The 25,586-nt window shown below is 39.2% G+C and overlaps 1 long non-coding RNA gene across 1 annotated transcript in view; it reads left to right on the top strand.

Annotated features, from left to right (window-relative positions):
- Positions 1-25,586, top strand: part of LOC144578698 (uncharacterized) — a 76,473-nt gene that overhangs the window by 33,624 nt on the left and 17,263 nt on the right. Inside the window, exon 3 of the long non-coding RNA XR_013524985.1 lies at positions 4,074-4,115. This is a non-coding gene — a long non-coding RNA (uncharacterized LOC144578698). The remainder of the gene's footprint in view (positions 1-4,073; positions 4,116-25,586) is intronic.

Genomic DNA, 25,586 nt, shown 5'->3' with positions numbered 1-25,586 from the left:
GGGAAAGAAAAAGCAGAAAAGAACCCTCAGTGACTTGGATATCAAATATGGTAAATCATGAGAGGTGATTTATTCCACAGAGAGGGATGACAGTTTTATGAAGCTTTAGCATTTTTCTCTGAAGCCAAGTGCAGGAGATCTTGGTCACTGGGCCATGTTCTGGCTGATTTAACAATATTTCTAATTCTTTGGGTTTTTTTTATTTTGGTCTTTTTTAAAAAATCATTCTTTTTGTTTCCCCACTACCTGCTCTTTATACCACTTCCTCTTCAGGTTGGCCCCTGCCTCTTCCCTTCCTCCAGCCTCCATCCTTTCTCCAGTGGTTTCTCATCTCTACGTCCTCCCCGCAGACAAATGTGAAGGAGAAAGTCTGCCAAGTCTCCCAGCCACTGTCAGCCTAGCTGACTGTAATGCTTCCAGCAGAACCTCCAGCTCAGGGCGCTCTGGCAGGGCCTGAACTCCAAGCAGCAGGAGGGACCAGCGAGTTATAAGAAAGGGAAATACCAACAGTAATCTGCATCCTTTGAAGTTTAGGGTTGGGAAGCAGGGAAGCTGAAAGATGTTTGACAGTTTCCCAGAGGGTACCTGGGGAAGAGCCTAGGACTGGGGGTCAGGACTGTCTTTCCCAGTTCTGCCTCAGTTTCAGTGTAGAGTTCTTGGGCTAGTCATTTATCAACCCTGAGTCTTTGTAAAGAGAATTTTGTAAAATCAAGAAAATTTCTGTCCTGATTTTCCTGTAAGGCTTTTGTGATGATCATATATTTGTGATCATGTATGTGATTAAATTTTAAATAAATATTTGTTGTATACTTTTTCCCATTTCAAAATTAACTTGTGCTTATATGTTATAAGAACTTTTGTCAGCAGCATCTGCCATCCTTCACAACAGAGCCCCAATTTCCTTTGGAGAGTTAGCTTACCACACCACTGTGTATAATTTTACTGAGATGGAAAATCCAGCTGCTTGGGCCTCCTGTAGCCAAAGATGGGCAGTCGCTTTAGCTCAACCCATGAAAGCTTGCTGCTGAGACTTTGACTTTTGAGCATATGAAATTGGGTGAGTGAAGAGGTTGGCATCCTTTTATCTTGGCAGGAATATCCCTAGCAGATTGTTCCCACTGCAAGACTAGTCCTGTCATTCCTGCTTTCCCACCCCTGAAGCTGAATTGGTTTCTGCCTATTTCCAAGCCTAGTTCTCCAACTTTTGTGCATTGTTTTTAATACATTCCCCTTTGTTTAAGTTGGCCAAATTTGTCTGTTGCTTGTAATCACAAAACTCCAACTGACACACAAGCCTGAGGTAGAGAACTGTTTATGGAACACTTTTTGTGTGTGTGTGGAGAGGCAGGTGCTTTACATATATTATTTAAATTTATCTTTACAAAAACCCTAAGAGGTGGCTATAATTATTTCTAAATTACAAATGAAGAAACTGGGGCTCTGCGAGGCTGAATAACTTTCCTACATTTGTATGAGGAGCAAATGATAGAACTGGGTGTTAGAGCCCAGGTTTGAACCAACGTGTTTTGGTTCCAAACATTTTAATCCTTATGCCATGAGAAAATGGTATAATGGTGGGCATTTTATTTTGCAGCCTGGTTTTGAGAGTAGTAATTTATTATGAACATCCTCATGTCAATGATATTCTTGAACAATATGACATATAATGGCAATCTCATAGGCCTTTGTTTGGATTCACTGCTATTTACCTAACCAAATTCATATTGATAGACATTATGAAATGTTCTGTAATGAATACCCTTGAACATTATGTACTTATATCAAAATTTTTTCTGAAAATAAGTTATTGGAAGTGAAATTTCTAGGTTTCAAGCTTATGCATAATATTAAGGTTTTTAATGTAATTGACACATTACCTGCCAGACACATCTTACGAAATTTTGTTCCCATTAGAAGTGTGTTTGGACACCAGTGAAAGCACTTTCTAAATGAAGAAAAGTGCTAAAAGGCTGCAAAGAAGTAATTAATTGAAGCCATTTTTATTTATAGAAAAGGCAAAATGCCTTTCCAAATTACATCTATTACAATAAAATAATATATTTGGCCATAAAAAAAGAATAAAATCAGCCAGGCCTGGTGGCTCACATCTGTAGTCACTGCAATTTGGGTAGCCAAGGCAAGAGGATCTTTGGAGGCCAGGAGTTCAAGACCAGCCTGAGCAACATAGCAAGATCCTGTCCCCCCACCACCCCCCAAAAAAAGAAAATTAGCCAGTCACGATGGCATGCACCTGTGTTCCAGAAGCTTTGGAAGCTGAGGTGGGAGGACAGCTTGAGCAAAGGAGGTTGAAGTTAGTGAACCATGATTGCACCACTGCACTCCAGCCTAGGCAACAGAGTGAGATCCTGTCTCCAAAACAATAAAAATAAAACAAAATGAAACAAAAAACCAAACAAACAAAAAGAAAATAAAATGTAAAGAATTCATGTAATTTGCAGCAACATGGATGGAACTGGAGGTCATCATGTTAAGTGAACTACGGCAGGCACAGAAAGGCAAATAGCACATGTTCTTCCTCACATATGAAAGCTAAAAAAGTTGATCTCATGGAGGTAGAGGGTACAATAGAATGATAGATATCAGAGGCTGAAAAAGGTGTGGCGATGGAGGGGAGGTGATGAAGAGTGTTTGGATGATGGTTACAAACATACAGTTAGAGAGAAGGAATGACTTCTAATGTGCATTAGCAGAGTAGGGCAACTATAGTTAACAACAATGCACAGCACATTTCAAAATAGCTAGAAGAGAGGAACTGAAATGTTCCTAACACATAGAAATGATAAATACTCAAGGCGGTGAATACTCTAAATACCCTGACTTGATCATCACATATTCTATGCATATAATAAAATATCACACGTATCCCCTAAATAGATACAAATATTATGTATCAATAAAAATAAAGATTCAAAATAAACATACAACTTGAAATAAGACTAGTATTCAAATTGTAGGTATTGGGTTCCTATACACTTCCTAAAGAAAGGGAATTACTTTGATTCTGAGGGTGTTTAGCAGCAAAGTCAAAGAGGGAAAAAAGAGATGTTGATGATGGTGGTGGTGGATGTTGATGATGATGATGATGATGGAGAGGAGACGGAGGGGTATGAGGAGGAGGGGAATCCCATAGAGCATCTGTGATGGTCGCATTAGCTACTTAGCTATACTATATTTTTGAGACTTTGTCTTGGCATTCCTGCAGGAGACAAAAGAAAGTGAAGTTTCTCCTCAGACTTCCAGTAGCCTTGTGGTAAGAAGGCAGCTGGGCCACCCAGAGTTACATATTTGAGGCAATAAACAGTGATCAAAGCAGTATGATTTCAGGGGAACAAAACTCTTCCATTCCATATACCTCCCTCTTTATCCTCAATAAATGCACCCTGATTTCCTTTGTAAGGAGGCTCCATTAAGATGCAGTCTGACATCTGAAAAAGTTATACACTAAGCTATTTCCTGCCATAAAAACTCTAACTGAAATTAGTTCATAAATTTTATTCCAATTATTTAACAAAACCTAAGAGGAGGAAATATCAGACTGGACTATTTTCAAAGAGACATGGGAACTAGAAAAATCACAATGATAGTGAATGGGGTAAGGGATACTATGTAATAGTGAGAAATGAAAATGAACTTTGCATTATACAATAAGTACTAATGGTGTGTTATAACAAAGTCAATAGTAGTGTTGAAAGTAAGAAGTGAGAGTTCCCCACCAACCCAACACACACACACACACAATTGTATTTCATTGATTCTAGGACCTATGTTTTGCAGTTTAACATCTCTGAAACTGGAATGCAAATGAGTTTTATAATCAATGGTGTGTCATGGTTAGTTGTAGCATTTTTTTAATTTACCAGTGGTACATAAAGAATTGATGCATACTAAAATCTATAGTGTCTTCAATTTGAAGTGTGTGTGAGAGAGAAGGGGGAAATGCTGTCTTGTCAAAGGAAATGTCTGGAAGTAAACAGTGATTACTTCTATTTACCTTCATAGTTTCTATTGTCTTCTCATTTATTCTTTTTCTTCTTTTTTATATTGCATTTTAGGTTTTGGGGTACATGTGAAGAACATGCAAGATAGTTGCACAGGTAAACACACGGGAGTGTGATTTGCTGCCTTCCTCCCCTTCACCCACATCTGGCATTTCTCCCCATGCTATCCCTCCCCAGCTCCCCCACCCACTGTCCCTCCCCTATTCCACCCAATAGACCCCAGTGTGTAGTGCTCCCCTCCCTGTGTCCATGTGTTCTCATTGTTCATCACCCGGCCTATGAGTGAGAAAATGTGGTATTTCATTTTCTGTTCTTGTGTCAGTTTGCTGAGAATGGTGTTCTCCAGGTTTATCCATGTCCCTACAAAGTACACGAACTCATCGTTTTTCATTGCTGTATAACATTCCATGGTGTATATGTGCCACATTTTCCCAGTCCAGTCTGTCATTGATGGGAATTTGGGTTGGTTCCAGGTCTTTGCTATTGTAAACAGTGCTGCAATGAACATTCATGTGCATGTGTCCTTATAGAAGAACGATTTATAGTCCTTTGGATATATACCCAGTAATGGGATTGCTGGGTCAAATGGGATTACTATTTCTAGGACCTTGAGGAATTGCCACACTGTCTTCCACAATGGTTGAACTAATTTACACTCCCACCAGCAATGTAAAAGTGTTCCTATTTCTCCACATCCTCTCGAGCATCTGTTGTCTCCAGATTTTTTAATGATTGCCATTCTAACTGGCGTGAGATGGTATCTCAATGTAGTTTTGATTTGCCTTTCTCTAATGACCAGTGATGATGAGCATTTTTTCATATGTTTGCTGGCCTCATGTATGTCTTCTTTTGTAAAGTGTCTGTTCATATCCTTTGCCCAATTTTAAATGGGCTTGTTTGTTTTTTTCTTGTAAATCTGTTTGAGTTCTTTGTAAATTCTGGATATCAGCCATTTGTCAGATGGGTAGACTGCAAAAATTTTTTCCCATTCTATTGGTTGCCGATTCACTCTAATGACTGTTCCTTTTGCTGTGCAGAAGCTGTGGAGTTTCATTAGGCCCCATTTGTCTATTTTGGCTTTTGTTGCCAATGCTTTTGGTGTTTTGGTCATGAAGTCCTTGCCTACTCCTATGTCCTGAATGGTTTTGCCTAGATTTTCTTCTAGGGTTTTTATGGTGCCAGGTCTTATGTTTAAGTCTTTAATCCATCTGGAGTTAATTTTAGTGTAAGGTGTCAGGAAGGGGTCCAGTTTCTGCTTTCTGCACATGGCTAGCCAGTTTTCCCAACACCATTTATTAAACAGGGAATCCTTTCCACATTGCTTGTTTTTGTCAGGTTTATCAAAGATTGTATGGTAGTAGATATGTTGTGTTGCCTCCCATGCCTCTGTTCTGTTCCATTGGTCTATATTTCTGTTTTGGTGCCAGTACCATGCTGTTTTGATTACTGTAGCCTTGTAGTATAGTTTGAAGTCAGGTAGTGAGATGCCTCCCGCTGTGTTCTTTTTGCTTAGAATTGACTTGGCTATGTGGGCTCTCTTTTGGTTCCATATGAAGTTTAAGGTAGTTTCTTTCCAGTTCTGTGAAGAAGGTCACTGGTAGCTTGATGGGAATAGCATTGAATCTGTAAATTACTTTGGGCAGTATGGCCATTTTCATGATACTGATTCTTCCTAACCATGAACATGGAATGTTTTTCCATCTGTTTGTGTCCTCTCTTGTTTCGTTGAGCAGTGGTTTGTAGTTCTCCTTGAAGAGCTCCTTTACGTTCCTTGTGAGTTGTATTCCTAGGTATTTTATTCTTTTTGTAGCAATTGTGAATGGCAGTTCGTTCTTGATTTGGCTCTCTTTGATTCTGTTATTGGTGTATAGGAATGCTTGTGATGTTTGCACATTGATATTGTATCCTGAGACTTTGCTGAAGTTGCTTATCAGTTTCAGGAGTTTTTGGACTGAGGCGATGGGGTCTTCTAGGTATGCTATCATGTCGTCTGCAAATAGAGACAATTTGGCTTCTTCCTTTCATATTTGAATACCCTTTATTTCTTTTTCTTGCCTGATTTCTCTGGCTAGAACTTCCAGTACTATATTGAATAGGAGTGGTGATAGAGGCCATCCTTGTCTAGTGCCAGATTTCAAAGGGAATGCTTCCAGTTTTTGCCCATTCAGTATGATATTGGCTGTTGGTTTGTCGTAAATAGCTTTTATTATTTTGTGATACGTTCCATCAATACTGAGTTTATTGAGGGTTTTTAGCATAAAGGGCTGGTGAATTTTGTCAAAGACCTTCTCTGTGTCAATTGAGATAATCATGTGGTTTTTGTTTTTGGTTCTGTTTATGTGGTGAATTATGTTTATAGACTTGCGTATGTTGAACCAGCCTTGCATCCCCGGGATGAATCCTACTTGATCATGGTGGATAAGCTTTTTGATGTGCTGTTGCAATCGGCTTGCCAGTATTTTATTGAAGATTTTTGCGTCTATGTTCATCATGGATATTGGCCTGAAGTTTTCTTTTCTTGTTGAGTCTCTGCCGGGTTTTGGTATCAGGATGATGTTGTCTCATAAAATGCTTTGGGAAGGATTCCCTCTTTTTGGATTATTTGGAGTAGTTTCAGAAGGAATGGTAACAGTTCCTATTTGTGTGTCTGGTAGAATTTGGCTGTGAACCCATCTGGACCTGGGCTTTTTTTGTGTGGTAGGCTCTTAATTGCTGCCTCAACTTCAGATCTTGTTATTGGTCTATTCATAGTTTTAGCTCCCTCCTGGTTTAGGCTTGGGAGGACACAAGTGTCCAGGAATTTATCCATTTCTTCCAGGTTTACTAGTTTATGTGCATAGAGTTGTTTGTAATATTCTCTGATGATGGTTTGAATTTCTGTGGAATCTAATTCTTTTTCTTAATTTGAAAAAGGACATTAGAGATGACTGGACTCAAAGTCTTCATTCTACTAATGAGGAGTTGGGCCTGAGGTGGTGGGTGACTTGTCCCCATCACAGGTGTTCAGGATGTGGTGGGCCTGTGAGTATATTCAGAGCATATCTATATGTTCATTGTTTCCCAGGAATGATTTACAAATTACAGAGGGTTGGGAGTCCCAATTGACAGGATCCAATTGGGATTAGATTAATTCCAAGTTTGGAATCAGAAGGACCAAAAGTGATGAGGACAGAGTAGTGCCCTTTGAAATGTGCTCCTTGATAACACTAACCCCAGAAAGGGAGGATGAGGGACCTGATCCTGGCCTGGGACAGCCAGTCAGTATTAGTGTGGTTTAGTTTTCCTGACTGGACTTCCTTCTTCCCTTCCCTTTCCTCCCTCACGCCCCTTCCCTGCCCTCTACTACTGCCCCACCCTCTGCCACTCCCTTTCCCTTTCCTCTCCTCCCCTCCCATCCCTCCCCTCCTTCCCTCCCCTCTCTTTGCCTCCCCTCCCCTTCCCTTCCCTTATAATGGCAGTCTAATAATCCTTTGTTTGGATTCACTACCGCTTTACCTAACCAAATTCATATTGATAGACATTATGAAATGCAGTGTAATGAATACCCTTGAATATTACATTTTGGAAGTACACTCTTCCTTCTACTGGTGAATTGAAAAATGACTTTCATCATTTCATCAATGACCCTCCCTTCCCTCCCCAACTCCCCTTCCCTTCCCTCCCCAACTCCCTTCCATCCCCAACTCCCTTTCCCTTCTTTCCCCAACTCCCTTCCCTCCCCTAATTCCTCTTCCTTTCCCTTCCCTTCCTTTCCCTTCCCTTCCCTAATTCCCATTCCCTAATCCTGTTCCCTTCCCTTCCCTTCCCTAATTCTTGTTCCCTTCCCTTCCCTCCCCTCCCTCCCCTTCCCCTTCCCTTCCCTTCCCTTTCCTCACCGTCCCTCCCTTCCTCTCTCCTCTCCTTCCCTCCTGTTCTCTTTCCATTCCTTCCTTCCCTTCCTCCCTTCTTCTTTTCATCTTTCAACTTTAAATGTTTGCGAGGCATAATAAGAGAGTGAATTTAATTATCCTATTGAGTGACGAGGGTGCCCTGGCCTTCTTAACAACCAAAAAGACACCTGTTGCCCTCCTGCACATGCGGAAATGAGTCAGAGCTACATTGTTACTTGCTATGGTTTGAACTCCTCCTCCAAGGTTTGTGTGTTAGAAACTTAATCCCCAAGGCAACAGTTTTGGGAGGCAGGGCCTAATAAGTGATTAAGACATAAGGGTTCTGCCTTCATGAATGGATTAATGTCATTATCACAGGAGTGCATTAGTTATCTGGAGGGTGGGTTTGTTGTAAAAGTGAATTCTGCCCCCTCTCACCCTCGTGCCTTCTGCCCCCTCTCACCCTCGTGCCTTCTGCCATGGGTTGGTGTAGCAAGAAGACCCTCACCAGGTGCTGGCACGTTGATGTTAGACATCCCAGCTTCCAGAACTGTGAGAAATGGATTTCTTTTCTTCATAAATTACATAGTCTGTGGGATTCTGTTCTGGCAGCACTAAACAGACTAAGACAGTATTTAAGTGTAGAATTGGATTCCAGTGGGCCTGGATGAGGCAGAGCGATTACACTTTTCTCTTCTGAAGGTCCAGAAATTGTCTTGCCTCGTTTTTTTTCTCCGTTCTAACCTCCCTTCTCTGCAGTTTTTTCTATTAAATGATAGCCTGATGATTGATTCTAAGGTCAATTGGAATGCAGCTAAAAATGTCCTTGCAATCTCTTCTCTAGTGACTCTTCTTAAATTTAGAGTGGTCATTTTAGCTGTGTGACCCTGGGAATCTCAAAATACAGTTTGCTCATCACATATAGGCACGCTGAGAAGTTACATGTGATAATTAACGCAAAGTCTTTTCATTTCTTAGTGTCAAATACCAGATAGAAAAACTGTCAGCTGTTTTTACTACTTTCTTTTAGTAGCACCTCTTCCCCTTTAGCAAGCATTGACTTACAATATTTCACTCTGACAACAAAATTTATTCTTAGAAAGATTTTAATATTAATTACTGGTATTTGTGTGAATTTATGTTAACTGATATTCTCTCAGTAGTGTTTACATTCTTCCATTTATTTTTTCAGAGTGTAAAGCCACTTCTCATATTGAAGGAAGTTTAGTGAAGTCATTTGGTTGGGAAATTGGTGGGGAGGTGGGAAAAAGGGTCTTTCCACCCACTTTCCTTCCTACTGTCATCTTTATTTAAGATTAATCCTGTTGGCTACATAGTACTTTTCCTGGTTCTGAATACTACTCTTGTGATAATCGCAGTCTTGTACACACTGATTCTACCCCTTGTCTTTAAAGGATACTCCCAATAAACTTCTCTGTTCCATTCTTGGCCTTTTTCAATTATCGCCTTCTTCCTTTTCCTGGTGATGACACCTTAACCAAACTGCCACTCGGATATTTCCACAGCAGACAACTCTCTCACATGCCCCAAATCCTCTTTAGTTCTCCCTCTGTTCAACTCTGCTTATGAAGGCATACTCTTCCTTCTACTTATGAATTCAAAAATGACTTTCACCATAAGTAATAAGTGCAGGAGACTGTGGCAAGACAACAGTATCCAGGAAAAGGAAGCCATAGAGCTTTTTATATTTGTATTGCTTTAATTCTGATTATAAAAGTGATACATACTATCTTAAAAGGTTTAAACAGTATAAAAATATACAAATGAGAAAGGGAGTCTCATGTAGGCTACCACTGATAACAGTTTGGGCCACATAGGCCCAAACTTTTATTTCCTAATGGAGTTAAATGTTGAGGGATAATTAAGCATCATGGAGAAGAGTTGGCTTCCTGAAACTCTTAAAAAGCCTTTGAAAATGCCCAGATCTGCTTCTAGGAATCAGCATAAAACTTCCAATAAAACCTGTTCTTCCTCAAACCAAACAGTCACAGTACATAAAACAAGTTCTTATGCGATGGACTATTTTGTTTAATAACTACCATTGCTACAGTATTATATCACACTATTTTCTTAATAAATAACGTAGGCTTCAGATTCTTGATAAGTAAAGCAGGTTTTTGTGACCTAATCTTGAAATTCAACTACCATTAAAAACATTATTTCTGTAAAGAAATATATACTGACAAAGTTCAGGAATGGAACTTGGAAACAGTCAATACTTACTTTCAAGTGAATGCAGCTTTCATGCAGATTTAGAGCAGATTTCACTTTCTTAGGTGGGGAAGAAAACCTGGTTTAGGATCCAGCACTAGCTCAGTTGGTAAAACTTTCAGTAAATCATTGAACTTCATTTGGTTGCCTGGAGCTTCCTATGTAATATTATAGCAGGTATCATCTCTATGCGTGAACATCACACTGTGGCTAAACATGAATGCGGGAGGGACTCAAGATGGCGCTGTGAGAACAACCCAGGATTGGAGCTCTTCTCGTTGAATCTGCAAATGGTGAGTCAGAGCGGCATTTCCAGACTGATCTTTGTTGCCCACAGAACGGGGAAACTCCCAAGTATAAAAAAGACACGGGACGCCAGGCAGTAGGTCTGCCTGGCGAAGCCGGCAGCCGGGGCGGCGGCGGCCGGCCCTACCCAGCTATCCCCACAGGGCGCGCTTGTCCGGGGGCCCTGTTGAACCGGCAACCTGAGACTTGAGAGGGCTGGACTTGAGACTGAACGAGACTTGGACAATAGGCCAGCCCAGGGGATTGCAGGGATTGGGATACCCAGTGGGACGAACAAAACCGCGATTTCAAACTATCCCGACCAGACTGTCCGAGACGCTCTGTGGGGGAGGGGCGTCCACCACTACCGAGGCAACCTACCCCAACTGAGATACACGCCCACTGCTGACGCAGCCAGCCGTTGCCGAGGCAACCCGCCCAAACTGAGATACACGCCCACTGCTGACGCAGCCAGCCGTTGCCGAGGCAACCCGTCCCTACTGAGATACACGCCCACTGCTGACACAGCCTGCCGTTGCTGAGGCAACAGGCTACAACAAAGAGACTCCGCCGCAGGGCGTGGCAGAGACCACAGCAGAGCCGGCAGGAACAGCGCGAATCACACAACAGCAGGGCAGAGCCTCGGCAGCCAAACAGTGGCTAGTCTGCCTTCTAGCTGGGCAGGACACCTGATCGGACATCCAAAAATAAAGCCCAAACCCCTCAACACAGAGCATTTAAGAAAAAAAAAAAAGGGTTTTTTAATGAGCTCTGTTGCAGCAGAATCAAACATAGCAGCATAACAGCCCTGAATGAACAACAGAGTGCACAGCTCAGCAATTAAACCCCTATAAAGTACAAACTGTCTCCTCAAGCAGCTCCCTGAACCCTCTATATCCAAAAGACTGACATTAGGCAGGCATCATCCTGGGACAAAGAGAGCAGAAAAAGAAACTGGTAGCATCCCTCACTGTGCCACAGCTACTAGAGGTGCACCCCAGACAAGCAGGGTCTGGAGCGGACCTCAGCAGTTGTACAGCGAAGGGGCTAGACTGGTAGAAGGAAAACCAAGCAACAGAAATACTTCATCATCTACATTCTGGGTGTCCACTCAGAGACCCAAACGAAAAGTCAGCAACTACGCAGACGACCAGCGGACAAATCCACAAGATGGGAAGAAACCAGCGCAAAAAGGAGGAAAACACCCAAAACCAGAACACCTCGCCTCCTAGAAAGGACCAAAACTCCTCACCAGCAAGGGAACAAAGCTGGACGGAGAATGACTGTGACGAAATGACGGAATTAGACTTCAGAAGATGGATAATGAGAAACTTTTGTGAGCTAAAAGATCATGTATTAAATCAATGCAAAGAAACTAAGAACCTTGAAAAAAGATTTGAAAAAAGATTCGAGGAAATGATAACAAGAATGGATACCTTAGAGAGGAATATGAATGAATTAAAGGAGCTGAAAAACACAATACGAGAACTTCGCGAAGCAAACACAAGTTTCAATAGCCGAATTGACCAAGCAGAAGAAAGAATATCTGAAGTCGAAAACCAACTGAATGAAATAAAACGAGAAACCAAGATCAGAGAAAAAAGCGCAAAAAGGAATGAACAAAGTCTCCAAGAAATGTGGGACTATGTGAAAAGACCTAACCTACGTTTGATAGGTGTACCAGAAGGGGACGAAGAGAATGAATCCAAGCTGGAAAATACTCTTCAGGACATCATCCAGGAAAATTTCCCCCACCTAGCAAGACAAGCCAACACTCAATTGCAGGAAATACAGAGAACACCACAAAGATATTCCGCAAGAAGAGCAACCCCAAGGCACATAATGGTCAGATTCAACAGGGTTGAAATAAAGGAGAGAATACTAAGGGCAGCCAGAGAGAAAGGTCGGGTCACCCACAAAGGGAAGCCCATCAGACTCACAGCAGATCTCTCGGCAGAAACACTACAAGCCAGAAGAGAGTGGGGGCCAATATTCAACATTCTTAAAGAAAAGAACTTTCAACCCAGAATTTCATATCCAGCCAAACTGAGCTTCAGAAGTGAAGGAAGAATAAAATCCTTTGCGAACAAGCAAGTACTCAGAGATTTTGTCACCACCAGGCCTGCTTTACAAGAGCTCCTAAAAGACGCACTACACATAGAAAGGATCAATCAGTACCCGCCATTCCAAAATCACACTGAATGCTAAAGAGCTTCAACATAATGAAGAATCTACAACAACTAACAGGCAAAACAGCCACTTAGCATCAAAATGGCAGTATCAAATTCACACATAACAATATTAACCCTAAATGTAAATGGACTAAATGCACCAATCAAAAGACACAGACTGGCAAATTGGATAAAAATCCAAAACCCATCAGTGTGCTGTATCCAGGAAACCCATCTCACATGCAAGGATACACAAAGGCTCAAAATAAAGGGATGGAGGAAGATTTACCAAGCTAATGGAAAGCAAAAAAAAGCAGGAGTTGCAATTCTCATCTCTGATAAAATAGACTTTAAAGCAACAAAGATCAAAAGAGACAAAGAAGGCCATTACATAATGGTAAAAGGATCGATACAACAAGAAGAGCTAACGATCCTAAACATATATGGACCCAACACAGGAGCACCCAGATACATAAGGCAAGTTCTTAATGACTTACAAAAGGACTTAGACTCCCACACAATAATAGTGGGAGACTTTAACACTCCACTGTCAATACTAGACAGATCAACCAGACAGAAAATCAACAAGGATATCCAGGGCTTGAACTCAGACCTGGAGCAAGCAAACCTGGTGGACATTTACAGAACTCTCCACCCCAAATCCACAGAATACACATTCTTCTCAGCACCACATCACACCTACTCTAAAATTGACCACATAATTGGAAGTAAAGCACTGCTCAACAAATGCAAAACAACTGAAATCATAACAAACAGCCTCTCAGACCATAGTGCAATCAAGTTAGAACTCAGAATTCAGAAACCGACCCAGAACCGCACAGCTTCATGGAAACTGAACAACTGGCTCTTGAATGTTGACTGGGTAAACAACGAAATGAAGGCAGAAATAAAGAAGTTCTTCGAAACCAATGAGAACGAAGACACAACGTGCCAGAACCTCTGGGACACATTTAAAGCAGTCTCTAGAGGAAAGTATATAGCAATAAGTGCCCATATGAGGAGAATGGAGAGATCCAAAATTGACACCCTATCGTCAAAATTGAAAGAGCTAGAAGAGCAAGATCAAAAAAACTCAAAACCCAGCAGAAGACAAGAAATTACTAAGATCAGAGCTGAGCTGAAGGAGATTGAGACACGAAAAACCCTTCAAAAAATCAATAAATCCAAGAGCTGGTTTTTTGAAAAGATCAACAAAATAGACAGACCACTAGCCAGATTGATTAAAAAAAAGAGAGAGAACAACCAAATAGATGCAATAAAAAATGATAAAGGGGAAATCACCACAGATTCCACAGAAATTCAAACCATCATCAGAGAATATTACAAACAACTATATGCGCATAAACTAGTAAACCTGGAAGAAATGGATAAATTCCTGGACTCCTGTGTCCTCCCAAGCCTAAACCAGGAGGAAGCTGAAACTATGAATAGACCAATAACAAGGTCTGAAGTCGAGGCAGCAATTAAGAGCCTACCTCACAAAAAAAGCCCATGTCCAGACGGGTTCACAGCCGAATTCTACCAGACACACAAGGAGGAGCTGGTACCATTCCTTCTAAAACTATTTCAAACAATCCAAAAAGAGGGAATCCTTCCCAAATCATTTTATGAGACCAACATCATCCTGATACCAAAACCCGGCAGAGACCCAACGAGAAAAGAAAACTTCAGGCCAATATCCATGATGAACATAGATGCAAAAATCTTCAATAAAATATTGGCAAGCCGATTGCAACAGCAAATCAAAAAACTTATTCATCATGATCAAGTAGGATTCATCCTGGGGATGCAAGGCTGGTTCAACATACGCAAGTCTATCAACGTAATTCACCACATAAACAGAACCAAAAACAAAAACCACATGATTATCTCAATTGACGCAGAAAAGGCATTTGACAAAATTCAACAGCCCTTTATGCTAAAAACCCTCAATAAACTCGGTATCGATGGAATGTATCTCAAAGTAATAAAAGCTATTTATGACAAACCAACAGCCAATATCATACTGAATGGGCAAAAACTGGAAGCATTCCCTTTGAAATCTGGCACTAGACAAGGATGCCCTCTCTCACCACTCCTATTCAATATAGTACTGGAAGTTCTAGCCAGAGCAATCAGGCAAGAAAAAGAAATAAAGGGTATTCAAATATGAAAGGTGGAAGCCAAATTGTCTCTATTTGCAGACGACATGATAGTATACCTAGAAGACCCCATTGCCTCAGCCCAAAAACTCCTGAAACTGATAAACAACTTCAGCAAAGTCTCAGGATATAAAATCAATGTGCAAAAATCACAAGCATTCGTCTACACCAATAACAGACTTAAAGAAAGCCAAATCAAGAGCGAACTGCCATTCGCAATTGCTACAAAAAGAATAAAATACCTTGGAATACAACTCACAAGGAACGTAAGGGACCTCTTCAAGGAGAACTACAAACCACTGCTCAACGAAATCAGAGAGGACACAAACAGATGGAGAAACCTTCCATGTTCATGGTTAGGAAGAATTAATATCGTGAAAATGGCTATACTGCCCAAAGTAATTTACAGAATCAACGCTATCCCCATCAAGCTACCATTGACTTTCTTCACAGAACTGGAAAAAACCACCATGAACTTCATATGGAACCAAAAGAGAGCCCGCATAGCCAAGTCAATTCTAAGCAAAAAGAACACAGCGGGGGGCATCACACTACCGGATTTCAAACTATACTACAAGGCTACAGTAATCAAAACAGCATGGTACTGGTACCAAAACAGAGATATAGACCAATGGAACAAAACAGAGGCACCGGAGGCAACACAACATACATACAACTATACAATCTTTGATAAACCTGACAAAAACAAGCAATGCGGCAAGGATTCCATGTTTAACAAATGGTGTTGGGAAAACTGGCTAGCCATGTGCAGAAAGCAGAAACTGGACCCCTTCCTGACACCTTACACTAAAATTAACTCCAGATGGATTAAAGACTTAAACATAAGACCTGGCACCATAAAAACCCTAGAAGGAAATCTAGGCAAAACTATCCAGGACATAGGAGTAGGCAAGGACTTCATGAACAAAACACCAAAAGCATTGGCAACAAAAGCCAAAATAGACAAATGGGACCTAATGAAACTCCACAGCTTCTGCACGGCAAAAGAAACAGTCACTAGTGTGGATCGGCAACCAACAGAATGGGAAAAAATTTTCGCAGTCTACCCATCTGACAAATGGCTGATATCCAGAATTTACAAAGAACTCAAGCAGATTTACAGGAAAAAATCAAACAAGCCCATTCAAAAGTGGGCAAAGGATATGAACAGATACTTTACGAAAGAAGACATATATGAGGCCAACAATCATATGAAAAAATGCTCATCGTCATTGGTCATCAGAGAGATGCAAATCAAAACCACATTGAGATACCATCTCACGCCAGTTAGAATGGCGATCATTAAAAAATCTGGAGACAACAGATGCTGGAGAGGATGTGGAGAAAAAGGAACACTTTTACACTGTTGGTGGGAGTGTAAATTAGTTCAACCATTGTGGAAGACGGTGTGGCGATTCCTCAAGGCCTTAGAAATAGAAATTCCATTTGACCCAGCAATCCCATTACTGGGTATATATCCAAAAGACTATAAATCGTTCTACTATAAGGACACATGTACACGAATGTTCATTGCAGCACTGTTTACAATAGCAAAGACCTGGAATCAACCCAAATGCCCATTGATAATAGACTGGATTGGAAAAATGTGGCACATATACACCATGGAATATTATGCAGCAATCAGAAATGATGAGTTCCTGTCGTTTGTAGGGACATGGATGAATCTGGAGAACATCATCCTCAGCAAACTGACACAAGAACAGAAAATGAAACACCGCATATTCTCACTCATAGGTGGGTGATGAAAAATGAGAACACATGGACACAGAAAGGGGAGTACTAAACACTGGGGTCTATTGGGGGGAAAAGGGGAGGGCCAGTGGGAGGGGGAGGTGGGGAGGGATAGCCTGGGGAGAAATGCGAAATGTGGGTGAAGGGGAGAAGAAAAGCAAAGCACACTGCCATGTGTGTACCTACGCAACTGTCTTGCATGCTCTGCTCATGTACCCCAAAACCTATAATCAAATAAAAAATTAAAAAAAAAAAAAACATGAATGCAAAAAATGACTTGAGAATGGAAAATAGGCCTATTGTTTTTATTTTTATTTTTATTTTTATTTTTTTTTGGGGGCGGAGGAAGGCAGGAAGGAAGGGAAGAAGGACGGTAGGGAGGAAGGAAGGGATGAAGGAAGGAAGGAAGGGAGGAAGCGGGGAGTGAGGGAGGGAAGGGAAGAAAGGAAATCAAGCAATGAAAGAGACATTGCCGACCTGGATCTAGAGGTTTACAAGTTGATTTCTTTTTTTTTTGAGAGAAGGAAAGAAAAAAAAATAATAAGTAAAGGAGAGGAAGAATGAGGAAGAGAAAGAGGGAGAGTAAATGGAAATATTGCTTTATTTTGAAAAAAATTGGGTATTAATAATGGCCAATCAATGTTTCATTTAAACTAATGGGTAGGTGTGATGTGGTATTGACAAGAATGTATATTTTGTGTATTTGAAGTGGAGAGCTCTATAAATATTTATTAAGTTTACTTGTTCTGGATCTGAGTTTGAGTCCTTGATATCCTTATTAATTTTCTGTCTCATTGAATCTAAGTCTCCTATCTGGGTGTTAGCATCGTTAGCTCTTGTTGTTGCATTGATCCTTTTACCACTATATCTTTGTTGCTTTAAAATCTATTTTATCCGATACAAGAATTGCAACTCCTGCTTTTTATTTATTTATTATTTATTTTTGCTCTCCATTTGGTTGGTAAATCTTTCTCCATCCCTTTGTTTTGAGTCTTTGTGTTTCCTTGCATGTGAAACAGGTCTGGATGTAACATGCCGTTGGTTTTGGCTGTGTCTTTTGATTGGGAATTTAGTCAATTTAAATTTAGGGTTACTGCCATTTGATGTTGACTGGCTGTTTTATCCATTCGTTGGTGTAAATTCTTCTTTATGTTGGTGCTCTTTACTTTTTGGTGTATTTTTAGAAAGGCTAATACTGGTTGTTTCTTTCTGTGTGTAATGCTTCTTTCAGAAGCTCTTGTAAAGCAGGCCTGGTGGTAATAAAATCTCTGAGTTCTTGCTTGTTCATAAAAGATTTTATTTTTCCTTCAGTTGTGAAGCTTAGTTTGGCTGGATATGAAATTCTGGGCTGAAGGTTCTGTTCTTTGAGGATGTTGAATATTGGCCCCCACTCTCTTCTGGCCTGTAGAGTTTCTGCCGAGAGATCTGCTGTAAGTCTGATAGGCTTGCCTTTGTGGGTTATCCGACCTTTCTCTCTGGCTGCCCTTAGTATCCTCTCCTTCGTTTCAACCCTGGTGAATCTAACGATTATGTGCCTTGGGGTTGCTCTTCCTGAGGAATATCTTTGTGGTGTTCTCTGTATTACCTGGGGTTGAATGTTGACCTGCTTTGCTAGTTTAGGAAAATTTTCCTGAATAATATCCTGAAGGGTATTTTCCAGCTTGGATTCATTCTCTCCGTCGCATTCAGGTACACCTATCAAACGTAAATTTGGTCTTTTCACATAGTCCCACATTTCTTGGAGACTTTGCTCATTCCTTTTTATCCTTTTTTCTCTAATCTATTCTTCACGTTTTATTTCATTAAGTTGGACTTTGACCTCTGATAACCCTTCTTCTGCTTGAACAATTCAAGTGTTTAAACCTGAGCATACTTCTCGGAGTTCCTGTATTGTATTCTTCAGTTCCATTAATTCACTCATACTCCTCTCTAAGTTGTCTATTCTCAATAGGATTTCATCAAACCTTTTTTCAAAGTTCCTAGTTTCTTTACGTTGGGCTACAACATGTTCTTTTAACTCACCGAAGTTTGTTATTATCCATTCCTTGAAGAGTGATTCTGTCATCAGGAGGCGCTCGTTCTCCATCAAGCCTTGTTCCATTGTTGATGTGGAACTGTGATCATCTTTAGAGGGAGAGGCGTTCTGACTTTGAGTATTCTCAGCTTTTTTACGCTGGTTTCTTCCCGTCATTGTAAATTTATCCTCCTGTCGTCTTTGAAGTTACCAACTTTCAGATTAGGTCTCTTGAGTGGACATCCAGGTTGTTAGTTCCCAGGGCCAGAGCAGCGGCGTTAAAACTGATGGTGCTTTTCTGCCCAGGATTCTCCTGTCGGGCTTCCTTCTTGTGTGGTAGTAGGTGACTCTGCCTTCCCGGGGCTCCAAACCTCGGTCAGAAGGGAAACCCGTCCCGTTTACTCTGTGCCGAGAGCTGCCGCGCCGAGGTGCTGGCGGAACCGCTGCGCCGACCATGAGAGTCGCGCTGGCGACCCGTGTGTTTCCACCACTGGGGGATCTTCTGCTCCGTGAGTGACCAGACTTTGTCTGAAAGTGTGGCGTCCTCTAGTTCTCCGCGCCTTCCCTGAGAGCTGCAATCCCGGGATGTTAGCGATCGGCCATCTTGGATCGTTCTCCTCCGGCCTATTGTTTTTAAAAATCCACTCAAGTTATTAAAACAAAAAGAGTTGATTTTAGGGCTAAAACTGCCAAAAGGAGGCAAATTAAGTATAGCTGAGTTGAAACGGCAGTGAAAGTGAAAAACTGGGACCCGAGACTGTTCTACTGCCTTTTAAAGAACCACACAGCCTGCGTCTGTGTTCTCTGCATGTTGGCTATCCTTGGCTTTCATAACTTTGACTGACACATGATGACTTTGGCCAGGAGCTTGTCACTGATCCTGATTTTAATGTCTCTGATACTCAGCTTCCCAGCAAACTGAGCCAGAATTTCAAATTCACAGGATGAAAAAATCTGATTGGCCCAGATGGTGTCAAATGTCTAAGTGTTGTCCAATCAATCATGATTAAGGATGCAAAAGAGACCATAGATGGGAGTAGATTCTCTTAGAAAAAGTGGTGGCAGTAATGACTATCATCTTCAATATTAATATAATTTAAGAGAAAAAAACGGGACTTCATATCTTCCAGTTCTAATTCTTCTTTGGAGGCCCTTATTTCAATTTAATTTAATTCAACAAAATGCAAATCTCTTTAATTCTAAGACATACTCTTTTTATAATTCAATGTGTCTGATATCTGAGTCTGCTTCACAATCAATATGTTCATTTAATGATTTAGTATGGTAGTATTTCTTCTTCCCTGCTTTCCCCACAGTCAACAACTATTATTAAACTGGTGAGATTTTAAGACAGAGGAAATATGGTATATATTATCAATAGACATCAATTGCTTTCCATGGAGGATATAATTAAGGTGCCACTAGATATGGGAGTTGGTTTAAAGATAGGTAAATGTTCCAATATCTTTTTCCTACCACTGCTTAAATCATGCACCAAAAGAAAAAGGAGCCTAATTCCTCTTTGCTTTAAAAGATGAAGTCCATTAAAGATTTTAAGGTAGTCTCAGGATTTATAGCCCTGAGAAGCAAATATTTATTTTATAGAATAATAACTATCAGTGCTGACTGAGCAGGAAGTCAACACATGTATGGGCACAAAATGTAGCTTCATATGCAACCAAATTCCAGGCAATTGCCTTGTCTACTTCACTCAGAACTTTTTAAAAAGAATTCTTCCTTTGAAACTGAAGTTCTTTCTATTTGGTTTCAGCCCAAAGGTGAGCATGTGTGGGCACAAAATGTAGCTTCATATGCAACCAAATTCCAGGCAATTGCCTTGTCTAATTCACTCAGAACTTTTTAAAAAGAATTCTTCCTTTGAAACTGAAGTTCTTTCTATTTCGTTTCAGCCCAAAGGTGAGCATTTTTTTTTTTGAGAAGGTTAAATCTTTTCAGATGTTTTTGAGGTGCAAGAAGAGGAAAATCTAAACTATTCTCTATTATGCATACTTCTAGCTTCACGTTACCCAAATGGATTTGAGCTCCACTATTTTTATTCAACTTTGAGAGTCCAATGATCTGCTTAGAAAACTAGCTGATGGAAAAAATTTCATGTCAAATTAGTTCTGAAAATAGCTACTTTTATACTTGCTTAGAAGAGTAAACTTTTCAAACTATGTGAGAGGTACACATAAGATAAGTCCTATATATAGAAACTCATCAGTTGGAAAACTGGCAGATAAAGTCTGTTAAAGTTCCAAAGAAAACTTGAATCAAGTTTAAGGAAATAGTTAACCTTTAAAGCATCTGTGGATTGGAAAATAGAACATTGAAACTAATAATTGAGGCTGCATTATGATTGAGCTTTGACACTTGCTAGTATCAAGAACTAGTATGTTCTTGATTATGTTGCTTCCCCTTTCCGTGTCTCAGATTTTATTTGTAAGGGGGTCATGATAGAAGAACTTGCTTCTAAAGTTGGGCTGGGCATCAACTCAGTAGTATAAATAAGACACTTAGAACCATGAACGGCACTTTGTAAGCTATCAATAAATGTTTTTCATTAATTACATTGAAAACCACCTTACAATAAATACAAATGTCATTTAATTTAAAAATAAACATTCCTATTTTAATGATCACTTGATTTTTAAACTCATTATTTTCAAACTCAGTGGAACTGGATTCCTTATTTTAGTGATTTCAAGTAATACATCAAGTCTTTCTTTGAAGCTGGTGTGTGTTTTCCCTGTCAAATTGCAGATAGACTAGACCATTTGGATATGGGATAGTTAATGCATATGAGCTACTCAATGTGCATAGTAAAAATTCCATGCTGTTTTCTTGATCACACATTTGGAGATATTCTCCTGACATTTATAATAATTAAATAAAAGATGACTCATGTAGAAACTGTAGACTCCACTGACTCCAAGCAGCCCCAACTGGGCCCATCCATACCTCACCACCTCCACTGTTAGCCTTGCCTAAGAACTGTAAAACATGGGTATCCCTGATGCTACTAGCAATTTTAAATAGCTCCATACATTTATTTTATATGATGTTAATACATTCCTGGCTTATCATTTTAAGACTGACTAGGCCATAGCTCCATGCTTATCATAAGTGACAACTTTGCAAAGTGCCTTGAAACATGGTAGACATTCATGTTGTTCAATGTCTTAATAACATGAAGGGCAAATTTATACTATCAATGAATATTGATTTCCATATATATATTCCTAAAATTGCACTGTAGATTAATTTTTTATAAATGAAATATGTATTGTATTGCCTTTTCATACACTTGCATTAGAACTTTTGATACTTTTGTACTTGTCTACAGACATTTAACACTTAAGGTTTAGGTGTTTCTTCCATTTTCCTAATTCACCACCTACCAAGACCTACTTCCTCCTCCAAGTCTCTGCCAAGTAGTTTATAATATATAGACAGACTTTTTGAATTAGAATAATCAGCCTTTACCCCCAATTTACTTTTTGCATTGTTTTTATAATTAAGAAAAAAAATTTTTGAGACAGGGTCTCACTGTGTCACCCAGGCTGGAGTACAGTGGTGCCATCTCAGCTCACTGCAACCTCTGCCTTCCAGGCTCAAGTTATCCTCCCACTTCAGTCTCCCATGAAGCTGGGACCACAGACGTGCACCACCACACCCAGATAATTTTTACATTTTTTTTTAGAGATGGAGTTATACCATGTTGCCCAGACTGGTCTTAATCTGCTTGCCTTGGCCTCCCAAAGTGCTGGAATTACAGGGGCCTCTTGCAAATTTTAATTTTCATGTGACAGATTGTTTTGACGTAGGAATGTACTTATAAATACATTTATTTCAACATCAAAGTAGAAGTAGAAAAACACAAAATAAATTTTAAAGATAGCCAATATCCCAAATTTTATAACCCTAGACTTAGTGATTTGCAACAATATCAATCCTAAGAGAAAATTTTGGGTTAAATCTCTTAAATGTAACAAGAAACCTTGTTATATTTATGACACAAAAACCACGGTATCTGTTTTCCTGTAGCACAAATAATGCGTTGGCTAGCTAGGAAGGGTTGTAATTATGTGGTATACAATAAAGGGTTCCATTGATGCCAAAAACAGAAAAATGAGTGAACCAGACCAGAAATTATGTATTGGGTAAACAGCTTCCCAGACAAATGAATTTAGCTGATTTTTAAAAAGTAGTTTCTTTTATTTTCAGTTTTATGAGGTTAATGGATAGATCTGAACTCTATATACATATATTTTTAATTGAGGTTCAAGGTTCAATATTACATATTCAATTCCATGAAACAATGTAGTTGCAAGCTTGGCAGAATAAATGGGCATTCTTTGGGATACTACTTTCAGAGCTTTACCAAACAACTTAAAGCTAACCTTCATACTTTTTGTAGATTGGTGTTAGGGACTAGTTGGATGACTCGTCATGAATTGTGTCATTGATATCTTTCATTTTCTTTTTTTGAACTTCTCAGGAAGGAGAAAAATGTAATTTTCTTTGGTGGGAAGATGTATAATAATGATAATTTTTGATCATTTGGGATTCTATATATACATATGTGTGTGTTTAAAATTTTAAATTTAAGATAATTTACATTTTCTATTTTAAAAGATAAAATAGAAAATACAGGGAAGCCAACATTTTTTTGAAAAATATAATCTAATCCACCCAGAGATAATCACTGTTAATTTTAATACCTATACCTCTAACCTCTTGCTTCCTTACATTTTTGCAATCAAGATTTTTAAAAGCAGCATGTATTTATGACATAACAATATAAATATTTTTCTGAAAGCTGCTTCTCTAACCTACCAGTCTACAGTATAGACATTTTCCCACATCACTTTATGGAAGCTTTGCTGTTTCCTTTTATGGTAGGACCCAGTGAGTCACAGAAAATTGAGAGCTTTGGAGGCATCCAATTACTGTTTTGACATAGATGTTAGAATTGAGATGTCTTCAAAGCAGTTTTATAAGAAGGGATATAGATAAACGGGAGCTGGAGTAGTACACTGTGGAAGTCTGATAATGAATTGTGCTAATAGACTAACATATGAGAAGATATAATTTTGTCTTTTGAAGGGCCTTTTGAGATGGGACTAAACTCTTGCTTTAGCAGGTGAGGTTGCGCTTGGTTAAATATAAATGTGAATTTTCTGTAGATAGTGTGTAGTTTGGGCCTTTTTTGTTATTGTTGTTCCAGTGAAGGGTCTTATTTTTTAAATTCATTCAGCCACTCTATGTCTCTTGGTTAGGGAGATTAATTCACTTACCTTTAAAGTAATTATGAATAGGACAAGATTTACTATCACCATTTTGCTGTTTTCTGTTAGTCTTGTAATTCTTTTGTCAGTCTTTTCCTCTCTTTCTTTGTGTTTTCTAGATTTGCTTCCTTTTGTGAAACTTCTATAGGTAGTTTTTGTATGTGGTTATCTTGGAGTCTATATAAAATATAGTCACAAAGGTCTATGTTAAACTGATAACTTAAATTCAACTATATAAAAACTAACTTCTCTTGGCCCCACACACTTTACAACAATAACATTACTGTTGTTACAGGTTACATGTATTCATATCATGTACCTTTTAATGCATTTTTATTGTCATTTTTAATACTTTTGTCATTTAGCTTTTATACTAAAATTAAAAGTGACTTACCTACCACCATTATAGTATTATAATGTAGTATTCTATGTTTGTTTATGTATTTATCTTTATCAACCAATTTCATATTTCTTATGCTATCGTGCTTAGCATTTTTTCATTTCAACTTGAAAAACTTTTAGCATTTCTCATAAAGGGGCTCTAGTGGCAATTAACTCCCTCTGTTCTAGTTTATACAGGAAAGTCTTCATTTTCCTTCCTTTTTGAAGGAGAGTTTTAGTGAGCATAGCATTCTTAACAGTTTTTTCATTTCAGTATTTTGAGTATTAACATCTCACTGCCGTCTGGCTAGCAAGTTCTGTGCTAAAAAAATTCACTAATAATCTTATGGCCAACTTGATTTTCAGAAAGAAAAACAAAGCTGAACATGTTGCACCTCCTGATTTCAAAGTATATTACAAGGCTACCGTAATGAAAACACTATGGTACTAGCATAAAGACAGACATATAGACAAATGGAATGGAAGAGACAGCTCAGAAATAAATCTATGCATATATGGTCACCTTATCTTCAGAAGGCTTCCAAGAATACACAATGGGGAAAAGATAGTTTCTTCAGTGTTGGAAAAACAGAATATTCACTTGCAAAAGAAAAGAAGAAAATTATACTCGTATATTACATCATGTGCAAAAATCAATTTAAAATACCTAAAGACTTAAATGTTAGACTTGAAGCTGTAAGATTCCTAGAACATGAGGAAAGCCTCGTGGCATTGGTCTTGGCAATTATTTTTTGCATAGGACAAAATATCCAAAAACACAGGCAATGAAAGCAAAAATAAACGAGTGGTACTACGTCAACTAAAACGCTTCTGCAACTAAAGGGAATGGTCAAATGATGAAAAGGCAAACTATAAATGTAAGAAAATATTTATACAACATACATCTGATAAGCAGTTAATCTTAAAAAATATAAGGAACTCCTACAAGTTAATAGCAAAAAACCGAATTACCCAATTAAAAAATAGACTAAGAACTTGAATAGACATTTCTCCAATGAAGACACGCAAATAGCCAACAGTTATATGGGAACATGCCCACTGTTACCAATCACTGGAGACATTCAAATCAAAACCAGAATAAGATATCACTTTACACTAGTCAGGATGGCTGTTATGTGTATATAAAAGACAACCTAACGTTGGTGAGGATGTGGAGAAATTAAAACCCTTGTATGCTGTTTGTGGGTATGCAGATGGTACAGTTGCTATGGAAAACAGTATGGAAATTCTTCAAAAGAGTACAAATGGAGCTAGCATATGATCCAGCAATCCCACTTCTGGATAGTCATCCAAATAATTAAAATTGGGATCTTTAAGAGATATTAGCACTCCCATGTTCATTGCAGGACTATTTATAATAGATGTGGAAACAACCTGAATATTAATTGT

The sequence above is a fragment of the Callithrix jacchus genome, chromosome 12, assembly GCF_049354715.1.
Source record: "Callithrix jacchus isolate 240 chromosome 12, calJac240_pri, whole genome shotgun sequence".
NCBI lineage: Eukaryota > Metazoa > Chordata > Mammalia > Primates > Cebidae > Callithrix > Callithrix jacchus.
This window is presented reverse-complemented; position numbering and strand designations above follow the sequence as displayed.